This window comes from Cygnus olor, chromosome 22 (assembly GCF_009769625.2).
Source record: "Cygnus olor isolate bCygOlo1 chromosome 22, bCygOlo1.pri.v2, whole genome shotgun sequence".
NCBI lineage: Eukaryota > Metazoa > Chordata > Aves > Anseriformes > Anatidae > Cygnus > Cygnus olor.
Window position 1 is genome coordinate 5,302,957 of NC_049190.1, and position 17,390 is coordinate 5,320,346.

The window sequence follows — 17,390 nt, forward strand, 5'->3', positions numbered from 1 at the left end:
TAAACCACAGCAACCTTGAGGATGCCCTGGTTTGCATTGCAGATGGGCCAGGCAGCACTGCAGCTCAGGAAGGGGACACAAAGCGGTCCCCAAGGCCCGTTTTTTTCCTCCAGGATTGCTCTTTTCTCATAATTCTCAGCATCCAAGCCTTTGACGACAGCCCACCCAACACAACATATGTATTTACGAAGTGACACCTCCATCCGTGCAGCCTTAACATCTATACAGAGACTTAAAAAATTATCAGAGATACCGAGCCACGTTGGCACAGTGGAAATCATTAACTGGGATTGATCCCGGCCGTCCTTGGTACGAATCAATATTGGTTTTATATAAATCTGTTTCTCGTAGGGAAGTTACGTGGCTGCATTAATGCTTAGGAAGGCATCCTCTCTGCTCACTCTCCATCCACGGCAGCATTTGATCAGAATGAATCAGGTGCCAGAGACAGCTGATGACATCGGATAAAATCATGCCATTAGCCATCTAATAGCATTTTATAAGCGTATGACATTAACCCAGTGCTCTACAACTCAATCCACTCTGCATTTTAACAGGAGTAAGCGTGCATGGGAAGAGCGAGAGGGGGAGAGAGCTTAATAGGCTGGAAAGCAAAGCAAGCCATGCCTCGGTTCCCACCGAGGATATTTGGGAGCTCCAGCGTGGACACGTCCAACGCAAAGACACGAGCTTTCCTCCCTGAATTTCTCGGTTTGCCTCCTGCCATGCACCGATAAGGCACGCTGTGCGGGCTAACAGCTGTTTTCTCATTAAACACGAGAGCACCTCAGCAGAGGAGGCTGTGCAGGAGCCGGGCACTTTGCAGACCTCCACCTTCCTCCTCCTCCTCTCGCCTCCCCGTCAGCCTCTCCTCCGGCCCAGACCCATCCATGAGCTCGGGGCTAGGGGGACCAGAGCCCAGGCACCCTTGGGAGGGGCAGCTGGGAGAGGTGGCAGCAGGGACAAACAAGAAGCAAGGGGCCGAGCACCCCCCAGCCCCGCTGGGTACCACCTAAGCCCTGGGGGGAGCAGGAGGGGAAATCTTAACCCACCCTTTCCACCTCCCCTCCTCGTTTCCCCAGCCAAGCCGACTCTCACCAGCCCTTTCCTACCAGGAAGCCACTCGGTGTGCACAAACCAGGGTGAGCAGATGCCAGGAGCTGAGCAGACTTCTTGATTTAGGCTAAGGCTTTTCCAAAGAGCAGACGCTAACAGCAGAGCCTCTCCAGACTCTCCTGGCAAAGCATCGAGTGCTCAGCAGCCCTCGTTGCAAGCCCAGCCCCCTGCAGGTGTTGGGCATCTCTGAAAATCAAACTCTCCTGGAGCCCCTGATTCACCTTTTACCTGCAGCTGGGTTTTGATCCAGATCAGACACCGTCAAAAAAAATAAAAGGGTGCTGAGATGCAAGCCATCCCTTCCTGACTCCCAGCTAGGCACAGCCAAAAAGGGGCTGCTTCTGCTGTGCCTCCAACCTGACAGCCCGCACCTTTGCAGGACCCGGTTCCTGCCAACCCGAAGTGACAAAGTCTCGTTTCACGAGGTGCCGAGATTGCCAAATTGCTCGCTCCTCGGGAACAAAAGCCGGGCACGCCGCTGCCTGCGTGCATCAATTTTAGTTGTGCCACTGGTCCTCTGACCCTCGCGGCGCTTCGCATCCAAGAATAATATTAATAATAGTCATGCCATTAAGCAAGATGCTTGGTTTGAATCTGAAGATTTTGAGAAATGATCTCATAAATTTAATTCCCGGGGTACCATCTTTGAGCGTTAACAGGCACAGTCGCCTCTGAATTCTGGGAAATGAGCATAATTACATGGAGATCGACAAGGCACAAATGCCAAGAATTCTGTTAACCTTTAATACTGCAAAAAAACTCTCCCCTTGTAATTATCTCTTTCCTTTGTCTTAAATGTTACTGATGAATATTTAGTGGGATAAGCAAATAAAAGGAGGCTGAGGGGTGCAAGGAAGTGCAGCCCTGTGTAGAATAACTCCGCAAACCTCGCGGCTGGGAGCTGAACCGCGGCATCGCTGCATGCCGGGGCAGGCTGGGACCCCGGGCCACCAAAACTGCCGTGCAGGGGACAGTGACCCCCCTGTACAGCCACTAACGTCTCCTGGGGGGCTCTGGGAAGGCAATTTGCATCGCACCAAATCCCAATTACTTCCCAGCAAATTCACTTTCGCTTGGGTCCCTGGCACAGGCACGGAGCAGTCCCGCGGCCACAAGCGTGACGCTTCCAGGTGCCCTTTTTCCAACCCGAGCTCCGTCTTGGAATAAAACTTCCCGTGTAGAAAACGCATCACCTTTCAAACACATCCTCCCTAGGGTTGCAAATGGCACTGCCCTCTTGCTGCACATTGAGTCTGATGGAAAGAAGATTTTCTCCCGGAGCGAACTGCATTAATATCTGTCACCGCTCTGGCATTTCTGCCTGTAATGATGAAAAATACGTGCAGACAATGCGGGGTGCTCTCAGCACCACCTCCCTCCCCACGAAGAAAAATTAGAAGCAGCTGCCGCTGTTGCCATCCGCTTTGCGGCCATCCAGCATTACCTCTGGAAGCCTATTATTTGGGAGAGGGCGCGGGGCTAACGGAGAATCACGACCTATCCATATTCAACGCCTGCCTTGCTGCAGGCGGGGGCTCAGCTCTCCCCTCCTCTGGAGGCCGGTGGAAAGGTCACTCTCTGCTTTTAATGTCACAGCAGCCCGCCCGCTGCGTGAACACGGAAGGGACAAAGGCACAAAGGCACGGCTGCCCCGGCACGTGGAGAGGACCCGGCTCCCTTGCAGCTCACAACCTGCACTGACCCCACAAGCTCGGGGCAGCGGGGCGATGACGGCAGTGCCAGCCACAGGCATGCAAGCCCAGCCTCCAGGAGGACCCACGCTGGCTGCCCGGGTCCCTCCTGGTCCTCGCTGCCATCTGACCTCCCCAGAGCTCTGCAAATATACCCCAAAATACACCCACATTGCCGCAGCCCTTGCTGCCTTGTAGAAATAGGGCCTGGGCTCGAACCCCACCGGAGAGCTTACATGCAGCCTGCAGAGGAGTTGCTCCAGACTCAAACCTTTACCGACCTTCTCCTCCCTCGTTCCAGGAGGAACAAAGGCAAAGCAGGATTTATTCACAGTGGGCTGGGGAGGAAAATGCAATAAAGGGGTTAGCTCATTACGTGTGACACCTTCCCCTCCCTGCAGAGGTCTGAGGCACCGGCTCTGCAGCTGCCGAGAGGAGGAACGTACGGCAAAGCCCAGAGACAGGGCTGCTAACGGCAGCGAAGGCTCCAGACCTGCCCAGAGCCTGTCAGTGCTGCAGCCGGCTTGGACCTGAGCCCATCCTGAGCAGCATCCCCACGCCGGTCACTCCTGACCCCAGGACGCTGCAGATCTTTGCCCTCCTCCCTTCCCGCTCCGTCTGTTTTAAATTGGTGTGAGCTTTCTAGTCTCCGAGCTGCTTTTATGTCCCTTTAAAAGGTTATAAAAGCTGTCTTTATATTCCAATAAAGGGATATAAAAACAACCTTTTTTTGCAGTTAAATAAATGTGGTTAACTTCTCCCCCCCCCCGTTAATACTTTTCGCCGTGGTGCTGCGTGCGTGCGCGGGCTGCTTCCAGGCGCAGAGGTGCCGGCGGGGCTTCGGGCATCGCGCCTCAAAGCAAGAGGCAGCTCCGTGTCCTGAGCACCCAGACACCTTCCTCCAAAAGAAAAAGCAACCTGAAAGCTGCCTTTGGCCCAAGGAGGGGCAATGGCGTGATGTGAGGCAGCTCCTGGTGGACCACGCGATGGACTATACATACCACACAGCGCCCTGTAGGGTTTTGCATCTCCTGGATGCAACCGGTGCTGATGCAGCCAGCACAGGCGTGACAGCTAGCGTGCCACAGCACCCAGGACCATGCCACCTTTCCCCCTGGGTGACAAGGGACAGGTCGCTTCACCACCCCCTGCCAACCCCCTACTCCTTGCAGCATCCCCTTAGACCTCAGGGACCGCGGGTCGGCATTCGTCCCTTTCAGAGCATCGTCGCCACGCAGTGGGTGACGGGACCCTGCTCCCACCGCAGCCTCCAGACACGGCTCGAATTATTTACAGTCTGTGCAGCCGTCCTGCAGCTCGTAATCGGTCTTTCTCCAAAGCACCTCTTTCCTTGGAACCACGGCGAAGAGGATCTACCCCAGTCCCTCTGCCCGTCCGACGGCCTCTCCGGGCATTAAAACAAAGAGGTTTATTATTTTTGTGACAGCCCGTTCTGCAAGGTGAACACAGCTCGTATGAATCGAACACCTCGGATCTCATCCATCACCCCCCCCAGCAGAACAAAGGGCAGAGCACGGAGCAGAGGAGTGGGGTTATCGGGATCGGGGGGCTGCGGGGAGCTGGGACGCTGGGTGCTGGCACGGAGCTGCAGAAGGCAGAGGAGCGGTGGAGGTCTGAGTCCATAAATAAGGTGTGAGCAGCCATCGGGAGCAGAGGTTGAAGCCTCCCAGCCTCTGCCCCCATTTAATTCACCCCCAGCCCCTCCAGGTCACGCGTGTGTAGGATGGGGGCTGAATGCTGGCGAGGAGCAGAGCAGATCTTGCAGGCTTTGCCCCCCCCATGCCACCCGTCCCAAACCAACTGAGCCACCTGCCGACAGCAAGCAGCCTCAGAAAGGAGCTGGCTAATTAATCCAGCTAATTCCCATTACTGGGCTCCTTCTGTGGACGCAGAACGACGAGGGATCAGGGAGAGGGTGAGCATCCGGGGCTCCCCGGGGAGCTGGAGAAGTGTTTACAGTCCCTGGCACGAGAAAATCCATACTCATCTTGGCTCCGGGAGGCAGGGCTGCCCTCCCACGCTCCTATTAGCAATTTCCAATCATCTCTTATTAGGCCCGCATTGATTTGCTGCTCATTTCGGTGGGAAGGGAGGCCTAAGAGCCTCGGCTCGGTCTCAGCTGAGGGACGCAGGCACGGAGGGGAGAGCTGGGCTGGGAGGCTGACACGGGGGCACTTTTCCTCCCCCGGGAGAAGCAAGCTCCCAGCACCACGCTTCTGTTTCCTCGTCAACATTTCAAAATAGCTGGCGAAGCACAAACTGTTAGGAGCCATCTGAATACTTTGTTCCAATAACGCCACATCGTACACATTAGCACATACACCACCCGAGAAGGAGTACTGGAATATCAAAACAAAGCGAATTTACAGGTTTTTTTTTCTTTTTTTTTTTTTTTTTTTCCCCCCTCCTGGCAAAGCCTTCCCCGCAAGTTATCGGCTTCCGAGTGTTTGTGCTGTAGCACATCCCTGTTCTCTCCCAACCCGCTGCTCCTCGTGCCCCTGTCCTCAGCTCACCCGCGAGGTGCCGGCGTGGGTGCAAAGGGACCAGCGACAGCAGCAGGGTGACAGCTTCACAGGGGATGAAACCCCGTGGCCCCAACACGTCCCTCTGTAGCTGCACCCCACCACCTCATCCCATCACCCACTGCCCGTGAAACGCCACAATTTTGATGCATTTCGACTGAATTATAAATATACCGCCCCCAAAAAAATAGCCCTGAGTGAGCTCCAAAGCACCGCAGGGAATATTAAAATGGGAGAGCAGCTTTAGAGGAGAAGGGCTCACAGATGCCTACGGGTAGGAGGATGAAAGCCAAGGGCTGCAGTCCTGGATGTGCCTCGCTTCAGACAGCCCATAAATCCTGCCCCACGTCTGCCAGCACACAAACTTTTCCTCCGCTTCCAGCACGGCAGCAGCGTTACCTCCCCGGAAAGCTGCCTTCCCTGGGCACGTGAACCCGAAATTGCCCCGCATGGGGATGCAGTGGTACGCGGGTATTCGTCACGGTGCTGGTGGGGGGCTCTGGGTGGTCCTGAGGGCACGCAGGCTACAAACCAAATACTCCTGCCATGCGAAACAAGACAAGGTGTTTGGGGGAGCCCCCTGATGTCAGCGGGTAACTTTGCCATGGGGCAACAAGGCTTGGCTTCTCAGCACACGTCCCCGGTGCCAATTACAGCCACGTAGTGTGCAAGTTGGGTCGGATCCAGAGGGCCCAATCGCAGCAGCTCTTCAGCTTTGAATCAGCCCTCATGGCATTTAAGGATCCGCTGCCCATTTTCCCCCTCCACTGCCCATTTTTCCCCTCCGCTGCCCATTTTCCCCCTCCGCTGCCCATTTTCCCCCTCGCCATGTGGCTTTTCTCCCTCCATCCCTCCAGGCAGCCGGAGGAGAGGGCAGGGAGGCAAAGCCCAGCAGACTGCGAGATGGGGGGAAACCTGACAAGGACCACGTTGCTCTTCCCACCCAGTCGGTGCCTGCTGGTGCCCCAAAGCCAGCCAAGACTCGGACCCCTCGTCCCACACCGAGCGGGGCTGTCAGATCCCTCTCCAGCACCCGCCGTGCCTTCCAACTGGCATCAGCACGCAGCTCGCAAACGGAGCGGGCCAAATCCTTCCCTGGTGGAGCCTCGTTAAAGCCAATGATGGTGCACCAGGGAGGACCCTGGCCCACTGTCCTGGAGCGGAGTCGGTGCCGAGGCCAGCTGGCAGTGCCGGCGGTGGCAGGATGGATGCCTGGCACCGGCGCGGCATCAGGGGCCGCATCCTGCCCCCGCCGGGGGGAGACGGGCTCCACAAGCGCAGCGCCGAGCGGAGCACGGCCGGAATAAATAACCAGCAGCGTTCCAAATGCCACGGAGAACCGGCCCAAATTGTCCTCCCAGCTCCCGTGAGCAGTAGGTACATTTCATTAGCCCTATTATGCTGACAGGGAAAGAGTCACTGGGAGCTTAATAATAATAAAAATGCATTATGTTACAGCGCTCGTCATCTGTATGTCTCAACCAGCTCCAAAAGGCAGGAAAACAGCTTTGCTTGTTGTAACGGGGCACGGGGAGAGCGAGGTGTGTGATGGGGCTGGCAATTAGCTTCAGGTCGCTCATCAAGCCCAGGTTTGCTGAGCGGGACCCCTCTCACCAGGGCAGGGACAGCAGGGATGTCACGCGTGGAAAAGCACCCATGGGAAAAGAGGTGGCTTAGCTGAGCGGCACCATGAATTCACCAGGTGCGGTTTTGGGATAAAAATGGAAAAATCCCACTGATGAGAGCAAAAGACAGGTCCTTGGCCTCCATCAATGAGAAGCTCCTGCAGCACTATCGCTCCACATCTTCCCCCACCGATGCCAAGGGACCCACGGAAAGTTGCACCCAAACTCGAGCTGGGTAATGCACTAGCAGCACGACGGGTGCAATTACGGGATGATTACACAGCAGCTGCAGTTTCCACACCTGTAATTTCCACCACACACGTTTAACTTGAAGGCCAGCTCCACGGCTGCACATTAATTAGAGTGTAAGTGCAATATCAGTGGTGCCACTGAATGCTAAAACCACACGGACGTGGTGACCAGCGAGCCAAAGACACAATTGTGGAGAAGTCGGTAACCTTAATGCCGAAATGTAGAGAAATTCCAGTTATAAGGAGTAGCGGGTGGTGATGAGGTTATTCAAAAGCATTACCACGGTGTAATTACACTCCATTTGTAAGGTAATTACATCCCCACTATTATACACTACAACCCTCCATTTTGTGCCTAATCCTATAAGCTAGATTCAGAGGGATAAAAGGCAGCAGAAAAGGCATCCGGCTGCTGACAGGAGGAAGGACAGACCCGGCCTGACAGGGGCAGCAAGAGGAGAGGAGCTGGGAGTGGGAATACTGCAGGTAGAGGAATCCAGGCTGCAGGTCCGGACCCTTGTGGCTCGTGCCGAGACCAACCAAGGGGATGGCAACCCTCCACGGAGCCAGACCCGGCAAGGGAAGAGCCGGGCTCGGCTGCCTGGGACCTAGCGAGGAGGCACAAGCATTCATCAAAAGCCAATCTGCTTCTGCAAAGCAGAAAGAGAGGTTACTTCAGATTAATTTTTCACTTCAGAAGCTTTATAGGCAAGTTCTGAGATTGTCAGATTGAGACATCTCGATATTTTCTGAATGAAAAACTCGAGTGCCGGTTCAAGAAGCCTCTCTGGATTGTCAGGTAATTTGTACCCAAATGTTTAAATTAGAAATTCCTGTTATCTCATCCAGGTCTTTTTGCGGGGGAGGAGGACTCGGAGCTTTTGTGTATTTCTCACTCCCTAAAACCAGAGCTCACTGAGGTCCTCGAGACATTTTTCTGGCCGTACCGCTCCCTCGGATGCTGCGATGGGTGGGCTGGGAGCTGCGAGGCTTGGTAAATATTCAGATCATTAATTCCCACCAGCTCTCAGGTCACGTCTGGACCTCCAGTGCTGCACGAGCTCATTTAAAACCACCCTGGCTCACATCCTCAGCGCAGCCCCAGCTGGGCAGACGCACCTGATGTGGCACCAGGTCCCCTGCTGGTATCGCCACCTGATCTCCCTCACCTGGTGCTATTTGCATTTGTATTCCCGCTTGCTCCAGAGGCAGTGATGGGAAGAGTTGGGCACAGGAGGGGCTGTGCGGTGCGGTGTCCGTGGCGTAATTCAGCGAGGTCTCTGAACAACCCGAGCCCGTTCTGCTGCACAGCGCCTTAACGCAGCGAGAGACCGTTCCCCCCTAGCACTCCAACGGCATTTACGCTGAGCAGATATGTGGGCATGGAAATACAATCAGATGGGATACAAATGGGGCTTTCTGGGTTTTTCTTCCTTCTCGTTGATTCTACAGAAAGAATAAAGCTTGGCCAAATTACTGCCTGCAGAAGTCGTGCAGCCCCAGCTAAGTGGGGCACGAGGTTCCCAGTTACCCCAAGTGCTGCGGGAGCGGGGCTGCAATGAAGCAATGCCCCAAACCCTCTGCTTGGGGCTGCAGGAGGGCAAATCCTGCAGGCTGCGAGACCAGGAACCCAAGGAGCAACTCCTGAATTTTACCCACACAGGCCCACAGCCCCTGCATGGGCATCAGTCCCTCTGGATGCAATCTCACCCAGTGCTCCTTTGCCAGGTGTGAGCACGCCTGCCGTGGGAAATATGGGCTGAGCTACTGCAGGAACGGCTCCCCCACCTCCATTAGGGGCTCAGCTAAGCCATGAAGCCTGAAAGTTGATTATATCTTTCATTAGAAATGACTGGATGATGTTTTTAAACTGGAAAATGAACTCGCGGCTAAGAGGAAACACTTTCTTGGTGAGGCCATAGAATATGTTCCCCGTGGAATAGATGCAGTTGTGAGAGTCAAAATTAAATTGATATTAGAAAATTTCCTGAGGGGAAAAAAAAGTCATACACTGCTGCAGAAACGGCATCACACAGAGAGCTGACTAGAAAATGGAAATCCACTGAAACTCGAATATATATATCTGTGTGTGTGCTTTTAATGAAAAAAAATTCCCCTAACTTCCCCATCTCAGTATGAAATTCCCAAAAAGCCAAATTTCCACAGAATAGATTCCCTCCCCCTTGGAAGTGCCATTACATCTGAACCAAGAGGGACAATTTCAGCTTGCTCCTGGCTCCTGGAAAAGTCCCCTGGGTTTCCCAAATTCTCGTTAGGTGGGACACGAGGCCACAAGCTGCAGGGGCTCCTCGCCTGCAGGTGTCCCCAGCTGCAGGCTCCTGCCATCAGCCTGCCCTAGATTTTCCCAATGGAAATGCAATTGCTCTGGAAAAACTGAAATGGTCCCAGGAAACCACATGTTTTTTGCAATGAAGGCTCTTTTTAATGGGAAACGTGCTTTGATGGAAAATTCCTAGCTGGGAGTTTGGACATGGCTTTCTCCATCCTGACTCGCCACGCACCGACGCGCTTTCAGGAATCGTCAAAGGGGACAAAATGAAAGGATGCAGGTGCAAGAGCATGCACGGGGAACCACCACATGGGCATTCCACCACTGCCCAGGTAGAAATGTGGACGTCGGGTGGGGAAACCTCGTGGGCACTGGCCCCTCAGGACCTCAAACCCCACCAAAGCACCGGGCGCTTGCCCGTCACAATTTGCCTCCGCAGAGAGAGGAAGGGAGCGCTCCGGATGCGATCGCAAGGGGACCCTTCAGATCAGATTAACAAAAAGCAGCCGACAGCGACAGCTCCTGCGCTGCGCCGTAGCCTGCTAACAATTCTCTGTAACAGCCTCTGAAAAGCGACACGGATTCCTGGGGCACTTCCACTCTGCTCAGAGGAGGCTCCCCAGGGCTGGCTCAGCAGGATGCGGCCAGCACCCACCGGCCCCCAGGCTGCCCGTGCAGCCCCACCGGTGTGGGGGGACAGCCACCCAACCTCGGCACTGCTTCAAATGCCATCCCTCCCTTGCCTGCTGCTCATTTCCTTAAATCAAAGCGCCCCACCTGGCTTAGTTCCCTCCAGGGATGAGCACTCAGAGCTCCCCAGCTCATTCCCAGCGCCGCAGCAAGGCACTGCCCCTTGGCCGCCACAGCCCCTTACACACCCCACAGCTCCACCACCCCACGTCAGACCACCCCCAGACCTTCATTTTGAGATCTAAAATAAAAACGGTTGTAATAAAGACGGGCTGGTTTTATTAGCCTACACGTTCCAGCAGTATCTCCGTGCTTTTTTTTCTTTTTTTTTTTTTTTTTCCCCCCCGCAACTGTGACATGTCAAAACCGCTCCTAAATGAAAGCCAAGATTCCTGCGCAATCACACGACTCCAGGAGCATTACGGAAAAACATCGGCACTGATGAGACCTACGAGACCCGCAGTAAAAAACAGGGGGGCTGCTAGCACATCTGCTGCCGGCAGCATCCTCTGCACCTTTAGGAGGTAACTCCTGCTCTCTGCCAGAGGAGATGGGGGGGCTGCAAAGCTGCTCTCCAAAGGGGTCGCTCCTCCACGGGCAGCCCCGTGCCTCCCACTGACCTCATTTTTGGCAGCAGACACCCCGGTGCTACCAGCCCCACGTGCTCACGGCACAAACATGCACTGAGGATGTGCTCCCGAAGGCAGCTTCTGCAGATCTGCACATGGATGGGGCCGGAGCGAGGTCAGGAAGCAAATCGGTGCTAAAGAGGAGCCAGGACCTCCAGAGTCCAGACTCTGAGAGGGAAGCTAATAAAAAAGGCAGCGTCGCCGCGCAGGCGGAGAATTGTTGCTTAAGCCCACGGATCGCAGACAGCATCCTCGTCTGGAGGGGGGCAGCCAAGTGAAGAGACACCCTCGCCATTACGTTGAGCTATCAAGTGCCCGCAGTAAAGTAGCGTAAGTGGAATTTATCATGGCACCAGGCGGACCGTGGGGCCAGGAGAGAGCCGGCTTGGGTCAGCAGGTTGACCTCTCGCATTTTCTAAAGATCTCTCCCTTCGTCTCCCCCATCAATGCCTCGTCCTCCGCGCTGCCGGCGGCGCCGGGGCTCCCTCCCCGGGGAGTCTCCTGCTGCCCATCGCTCGGCTGCGGGGAACTTTCTTAATGGCCAGGCAGAAAATCTCTCCCTTCCTTAGCCCCCGGCCGTCTCTCCTTGTCCTACCACCTTCCGAGACCATGAATAATTCCCTTTCTTCATTTCCAACCTCTCCTGGAAGGTATTTATAGGCTGCGATCACTTCCCACCTCCTCAGGAGGCCTCTCCTTTGCTAGACTTTAATTTAGAGTCAGACCCAGGCAGCCGGCATCGCAGTGCCCATCAAGTCACCTCACCGGCTCCTCTCTAAACTGTCAGGAAGGGAGTTTTACCCTGCCAATGATTTTTTTTTTTGCTCAGATCTGCGCAGGAGTCACCCCGCTCCTCCCGGGCAGCAGCACGGTTCTGGTGTACGCTCCTCATCGACTGCTCGTGGTCAGCACAAAAATAGCACACGCGGGAGGGAAGGGAAGGGCAGGGTGATGGTTTTACAGCTAGGGCTGGCAAAAATTCTTCCAAAATGCGGTGATCTGAGACTGTGGACCCTCAGCTGCCATAAGGCATGTTTTTATTTAGGGCTATCCAGCAGCACCCAGACCCTCCAGCCCGAAGCCATCCTGGCAGGGCAGGGGGTGCTCTCTCGGCGGCAGCTCTTTGGAGCCGTTCTCACCCCTGCCATTTCCATTTCCTAGCAGAGCAAGGCAGGAGCAGAAGCAGACAGCTGAATCACCAAGGGGAAGACAATTCCCAGGATGATTCCTGCCTCCCACCAGAGGAGCCGAAATGCACAGACGGAAACTCTGCAAATGCTTTGCAAGGGAACAAAAGCTCTTTTAGGAGGTGGCTGATTTCCCAGTGCAAACATTTCGTCCAGCCCTGCGAGTTCTCTGCGGTTAAAAAAAGCTGTCATAACGTCGTGAACGAGGCTTAAATTTTCTGGCCATCACCAAAAAAGAAGCCATCAGGGTTCAAGTGGGACAGCCCCTTCCTCACCTGTAGCCCTGACATGAAGCACCCAACAGTGCTGCGCCCAAACGCGATGAGCCTGATGCCGTGGCACCCAAAAACACGGAGCCTGCAACTGCTGCATGCAGCACAGTGCCCCTGTTAACACGGGGATGGGGAACCCATCGAGCTGGGATGATGCAGTGTGTGGCCAGGCTGCTTTCTCCTCCCTCCCTGGCTGCCTTCCACCCTCTCCTCCTCCTTGGGGTACCTCCCAACGTGCTCACGGGCCCCCCAGCTCTTCCTCTGGCCCCTAACCCTAACCCCATCCCATCACCTCCCGCTGTGGCTGGGAACCGTGCGTCTCGAGGAGAGAGAAAATCAACCCGCTGGACCGTGCTCAGGAGGAAAACGGGTGGAACAGCATGCTCCTGGCTTGCTCACCAGTCCCTACCAGGACAAGGTGGCCCCGAGCCTGCGGTCCCCTGTACAGCCAGCCCAGAGCACACTGAGAGCAATGGGACCTGTCCCCATGCCAGCACGGCCTCTACAGGTGCCCAAACCGGCTGCAGGTCCCCAAAGCCCCACCGCCAACCCCCACGCTCTCAGGATATCCATTCCTATCCGCTCCCCGTCCTCTTCCAGTCCCCAGCTGCCCCCTCTCCTTTCTCCATTTCCAGCAGCGCAGGGGAAGGTTATAAAAGCCAGCTGGGAGGGAGGGAGGGAGGGAGCTGCTGCTGTTTGACAGAGCCAGAATGTGGCTGCGGCGCTGATGAGCTCCCCTCTGCATGCAGGCGCCGAGAGCAGGATCGGTACCTCGGGTGCAGCAGGCTGCGGGCTGATAGGATGCATCAGCTAATTTACTCTAATGGTCCCAGAAAGGCTAGGGATTGCTCTCCAGAGGAGAATGCACTTGAGCTGGGGAAGCAATAACCTAAATAGATACTGGTTTCCAAGCAAAAAGTCCTTGAGGAGAGAAGAGAGGACCTACGGTTGAATTTCTCTTCCCACCTGCGCTGGAACTTGGCTGGGGATGCTGGAAGGGAGCTGCCTGGGCAGGGAAAAGCATCAGCTCTGCAATCCAGAGAGCGGCTTTTGGAAGAGGCCGGACCGCGTCTGGCCATCCAGGTCTGCTTTCGGAGCCCGCTTGGAAGGACTCACGGCAGCCCTGGGCAGAGCCCAGCCTGGCTCCGTCCGCAGCTCAAAGCAGAAAGTCAGCCCCATCTGTGCTGCGACAGGTTGATATAGAGGGCGAAATGCCTAAGTAAAATTCCACAACAGGGCATTAAAAAGATGTAATAAAATATACACGAGTTATTAAATATTGTCATCAAGATGAACCATAAATCAGAGATTTTATGGTTTCTGATTATAAATTCCATTTATTCTGTAAGCGTTTAAAGAAAGAAAAATGGAGACTCGGCAAAGATTTAAGCCTAGCCATGATGCTGATGATATTTCACTGTTGCTTGCAGATGTCACATCTGTGGGAGCCCGGTGCTGGGTGCACAGAGTTGCCTCTCACCAGGCAGCCCACCAGGCTGCAAAGCTCCTGGCATCCCTACGGACACCTCCACGGATGCTCCTGCCTGTGCACACCCAGCGATGAGCTCCACGTGCTGCCTTCCCCACGTGCCCCGCACGTCTGCACCCTCGCAGGCACCGCTCCTCGCTCCCACCTCCCTCCACGCGCGGTTTACGGCTTGCAAGACGAGGCTGACTCTCGCAGAGCAAGAAATCTACATCACTTCGGGGCAGGGATGAAAACGGCGAGCGTATGTGGGAAATACTACCATTTTTTCCCCTTCAAATGCCAAAAGAAAATGTCAAAGAAACTGCTTTCTTGAAAAGACTCGCAGGTTCCCAATAAATTGCCGGGTGTCAGCAGGCAGCTCTCGTCTCCCTCGCCACCCCACAGCACAGTGGTGCCTCCCTCGGAGCTGGAATTTTCCCTTCCCTTCCCTTCCCGGCCCTGCCGAGCACAGGGAAGCACGGAGGCACCCTGCTGCCCCTCCTGCTGCCACTAAGAAATGTCAGGAGAAGCAACCCTGGAAAATTCCCAGCAGGAAAGCAAGCAAAGGGACAGCCCGTGCCCATAGCCCCCCTGGGGCCGAGGAGCTCAAGGCAGCTGCCAAAAAAATGTTGTGCCCTGGTGTTTGATGGGCGGGAGCACCCAGGAGCATCAGGAGCCTGGAGGTGCTCACTCCAAGCTGAGTAATTCCCAGGGTCACTGCCCCTTCCCATGCCTCACAGTCACAAAATGTCATTAGGTGGCTTCCTTCTGCAACCCCAAATGGTTCGTTGTGTCCCCATTTCCCAGCTAAGACTTGAGCAGACAGACACACAGGAAGGGTGGCATGGCACGGGCTGTTTCCAGCCATCCCTCTGTCACCGCCACACCTGGTTCAACCCAGACCACCAAACCCCGACCCTATGACAGCTCATTCACACCGAAGCCCCCGAGTGCAGACCCATAACCCCAGCACCACGCAGTTCAGTCCCACTCCCTCGGATAGGCTGGGTGGAAAGCAGACCACAGGGCAGATCCCGGTTAATTAGAGCTCGTAAAAACCAGCTCAGCGCTGCACCAGAGAGCGGGGCTGATTTGCAGCTGCCTTTAAAACCGAGCAGGGTTACTGCTTCAGCAGTTTTCCCAGCCGGTTTTATGGATGCAACAATAAAAGCTCCGAAGTTGGCGTGCGGCGCGTTTTAGTGCCGAAGCATCCGATAACGCCACGCCGGCTTATCGCGGCATCGCGGGAAGGGGCGGGAGCAACGCGCGCTGGTGCCGAGCCCCAGAAGCTTCTCAATGGGGAGATAAGAGGCGCTTCGAATGAGCTCCGCCGTATTTCCAAATAGCCTGCGCCAAGGTTTATGCCCTTCCAGATGAATGCAATGATGGGCTGACAGGCCCCTATTTATCTGAGCAGCAGCACGCGGCAGCCCCCGCGCCGAGGCCGTCCGTGCTGACGGGGCGCGCCGTGGCTTTGTAGGGCTGGGGACCCCGCCGTGCCCGAGCTGCACCTCACCTCGAGTGGGGAATTTTTGTAATTGCTGGGTAGAAATGCTGCCTCCCCGTCCCCAGCTCCTACGGAGGCTACTGAGCATCGCAGGCTGCAGCTGAACCGCAGCGCTCAATGCACACAAGGTCCCCACCGTGCCGATGGGCTCTTTGGAGAGGGGGAAAGCTTGCAGGAGCCAGGCTGGGGGACACGATGCTGAGCCCCCAGTGTGCAGCCTGAGCTCTGCAGGGTGGAGTTGGTCATGGGATTCCCTGTGGCAGCCCCACGAATAGGCAACACGATGCAGGTGGCTCTGGGGAACAGTGCACCAGCAGATCAAGGGAATTAGCGGAGAAAAAGATAGGGAAAAAGTAGCACGTTAGGTTTATGGGGTGGAAAAATAATCACGGGGTTAAAAACCTCTCTCAGTGCCTCTGCTCAGCCAGGAGAAATCAGCGCTTCCCTCCCTGCTTTGCAGCCAAGTGTGCGCACTGTGGCTTTGGGTAAAAATCTGATGAAGTAAGCTTTATGCATGAGAAAGGCCAATCTGTGGCAGACCAGCCTTTCGGAAAAAAAAAAAAAGAAAAAGAAAAAAAAAAAAGGCAGGGCAAGTGTAAGGAAAAAGAAGAACAGAGCGAGACTGATGGGGTCAGGGCACTGTTAAGGATGTCAATACCCATCACTCACCAATAACCTTTCTGTAACTCCTGACCTAGCAGTGGCTGTCGCGAAACCGCAGCAAAATTAAAACAGAAACGAAGCAGCATCAGGTCCTGGGGAGAGGAGGCAGCGGCTGACAGGGGGAGGCAAGGGCCGGATTCGGAGACGGGAGGGGGCACGGCGCTGGACCGGCCAGCCTGCTGCAGGTGTCCCCCGTGATGAGCACAAGGGATGCAGGACGCGGCGGGGATGAGGGCTCGGCAGAAAGGGGTTGGGCGGTGATGTGGAGGGGGTCATCATCCTGCTGACGGCAGCGGGGTGCTGGAGGTGAGCATCGCCCCGGGGAGGGAGGGAGGAAGGACGAGGGTGATGGATGGGTGGAGGGACAGCGGCTTGCGACAGCCAGAGGGGTTATGGCATGCTCGCTCTATGTTTTGGGGGATTTCTGCTAAAAAAGAGCTATTTCCTTGGGTGCCAGGTGGGTCTACAGACCTGCGTGTGGTCCTGTGTCCCCTAGAAGCACCAGGGAAAGCAGCAAACTGTCTTCTCCCAGGGCCAGAGCTGCTGCAGCACTGCCCTCCCCTCTCTTCCTGCCCCCTGCTCTCTGTGCAAATTTAAAGCGTGTTCCAGATACGGGCTGACCTTTACAGCACACATGAGAAAGCAAAAGGGGAGCTGGAAATGCACAAAGGGAAAATCTGCCTTGCAATGGGAAACGGGCCGTGCACACCGCAGCCAGCAGGAGAGGAGACGGGGAGCGCCGAAGGGAGGAAGGGTCTCTGGCAAAGCATCAGCCCCCACCAAAACCAAATCTTCATTTCAACGCCCTCCCGATCCCCCCCAAGGGTAGGTCCTGAGTGGCTTTAGCCCCAAAGCACGTGGGTGCTGCTTCTCTGCGGGGCAGACCTGCTGTCACAGCCCACCCCAGCCCTGAAATGAGCTTAGCGAGGGGCAAAGCAAGAAGCCCCATCACAGGGGTCAGCCTTGCTGGGCTCACCTGAGGCTCATCTCAGCACTTCGCTCGGTCACGGGTAGAGATGCCGAGGCTGACACGTGCACCCCCCGTGCCCACAGCTTTTTGCCACACCAGGCACAGCCCTGGCCACGAAGAAGGCACCCGAAGGGGGGACAACCACGCAAACTGCTCACAAACAGCAGCAAAAATGCTGGGAACCCATAGACACAACCACAGCAAGGAGTCACAGGCTCCTGGGGCTCGCCTTTCCCCGCCACGGCCCTTCGGGCTTTAACTTTGGCCAACACGAGGGCTGGTGGGTGAGACCGTGCATGCAGCAGCGTGCGGCGTCGGCTCCGGCTTCCTCTCTGCAAGACGCCAGCAGCTCAGAGCTGATCCGTCTTCCCTGCTGAAAGAGCGTAAACAACCCAGCTGCAGGCTTGGAGTGCAAGAGAGGACACGCAGTTGGAAATTTTAAGGGCCAATTTACTAGGTAATTTACTAACCACGCTAATAATTGACAC

At 55.6% G+C, this 17,390-nt stretch overlaps 1 protein-coding gene across 6 annotated transcripts in view; it reads right to left on the reverse strand.

Moving 5' to 3' along the window:
- Positions 1-17,390, reverse strand: part of LOC121058491 (protein CEPU-1) — a 337,525-nt gene that overhangs the window by 140,913 nt on the left and 179,222 nt on the right. Inside the window, exon 1 of one of the 6 annotated variants that reach the window (XM_040534077.1) lies at positions 1,113-1,193. The exons of the other annotated variants lie outside the window; for them this stretch is intronic. The gene's annotated coding sequence lies outside the window, so the exon portion shown is untranslated. Of the gene's footprint in view, positions 1-1,112; positions 1,194-17,390 lie in introns of those variants that run through there. 6 annotated transcript variants of the gene reach the window in all.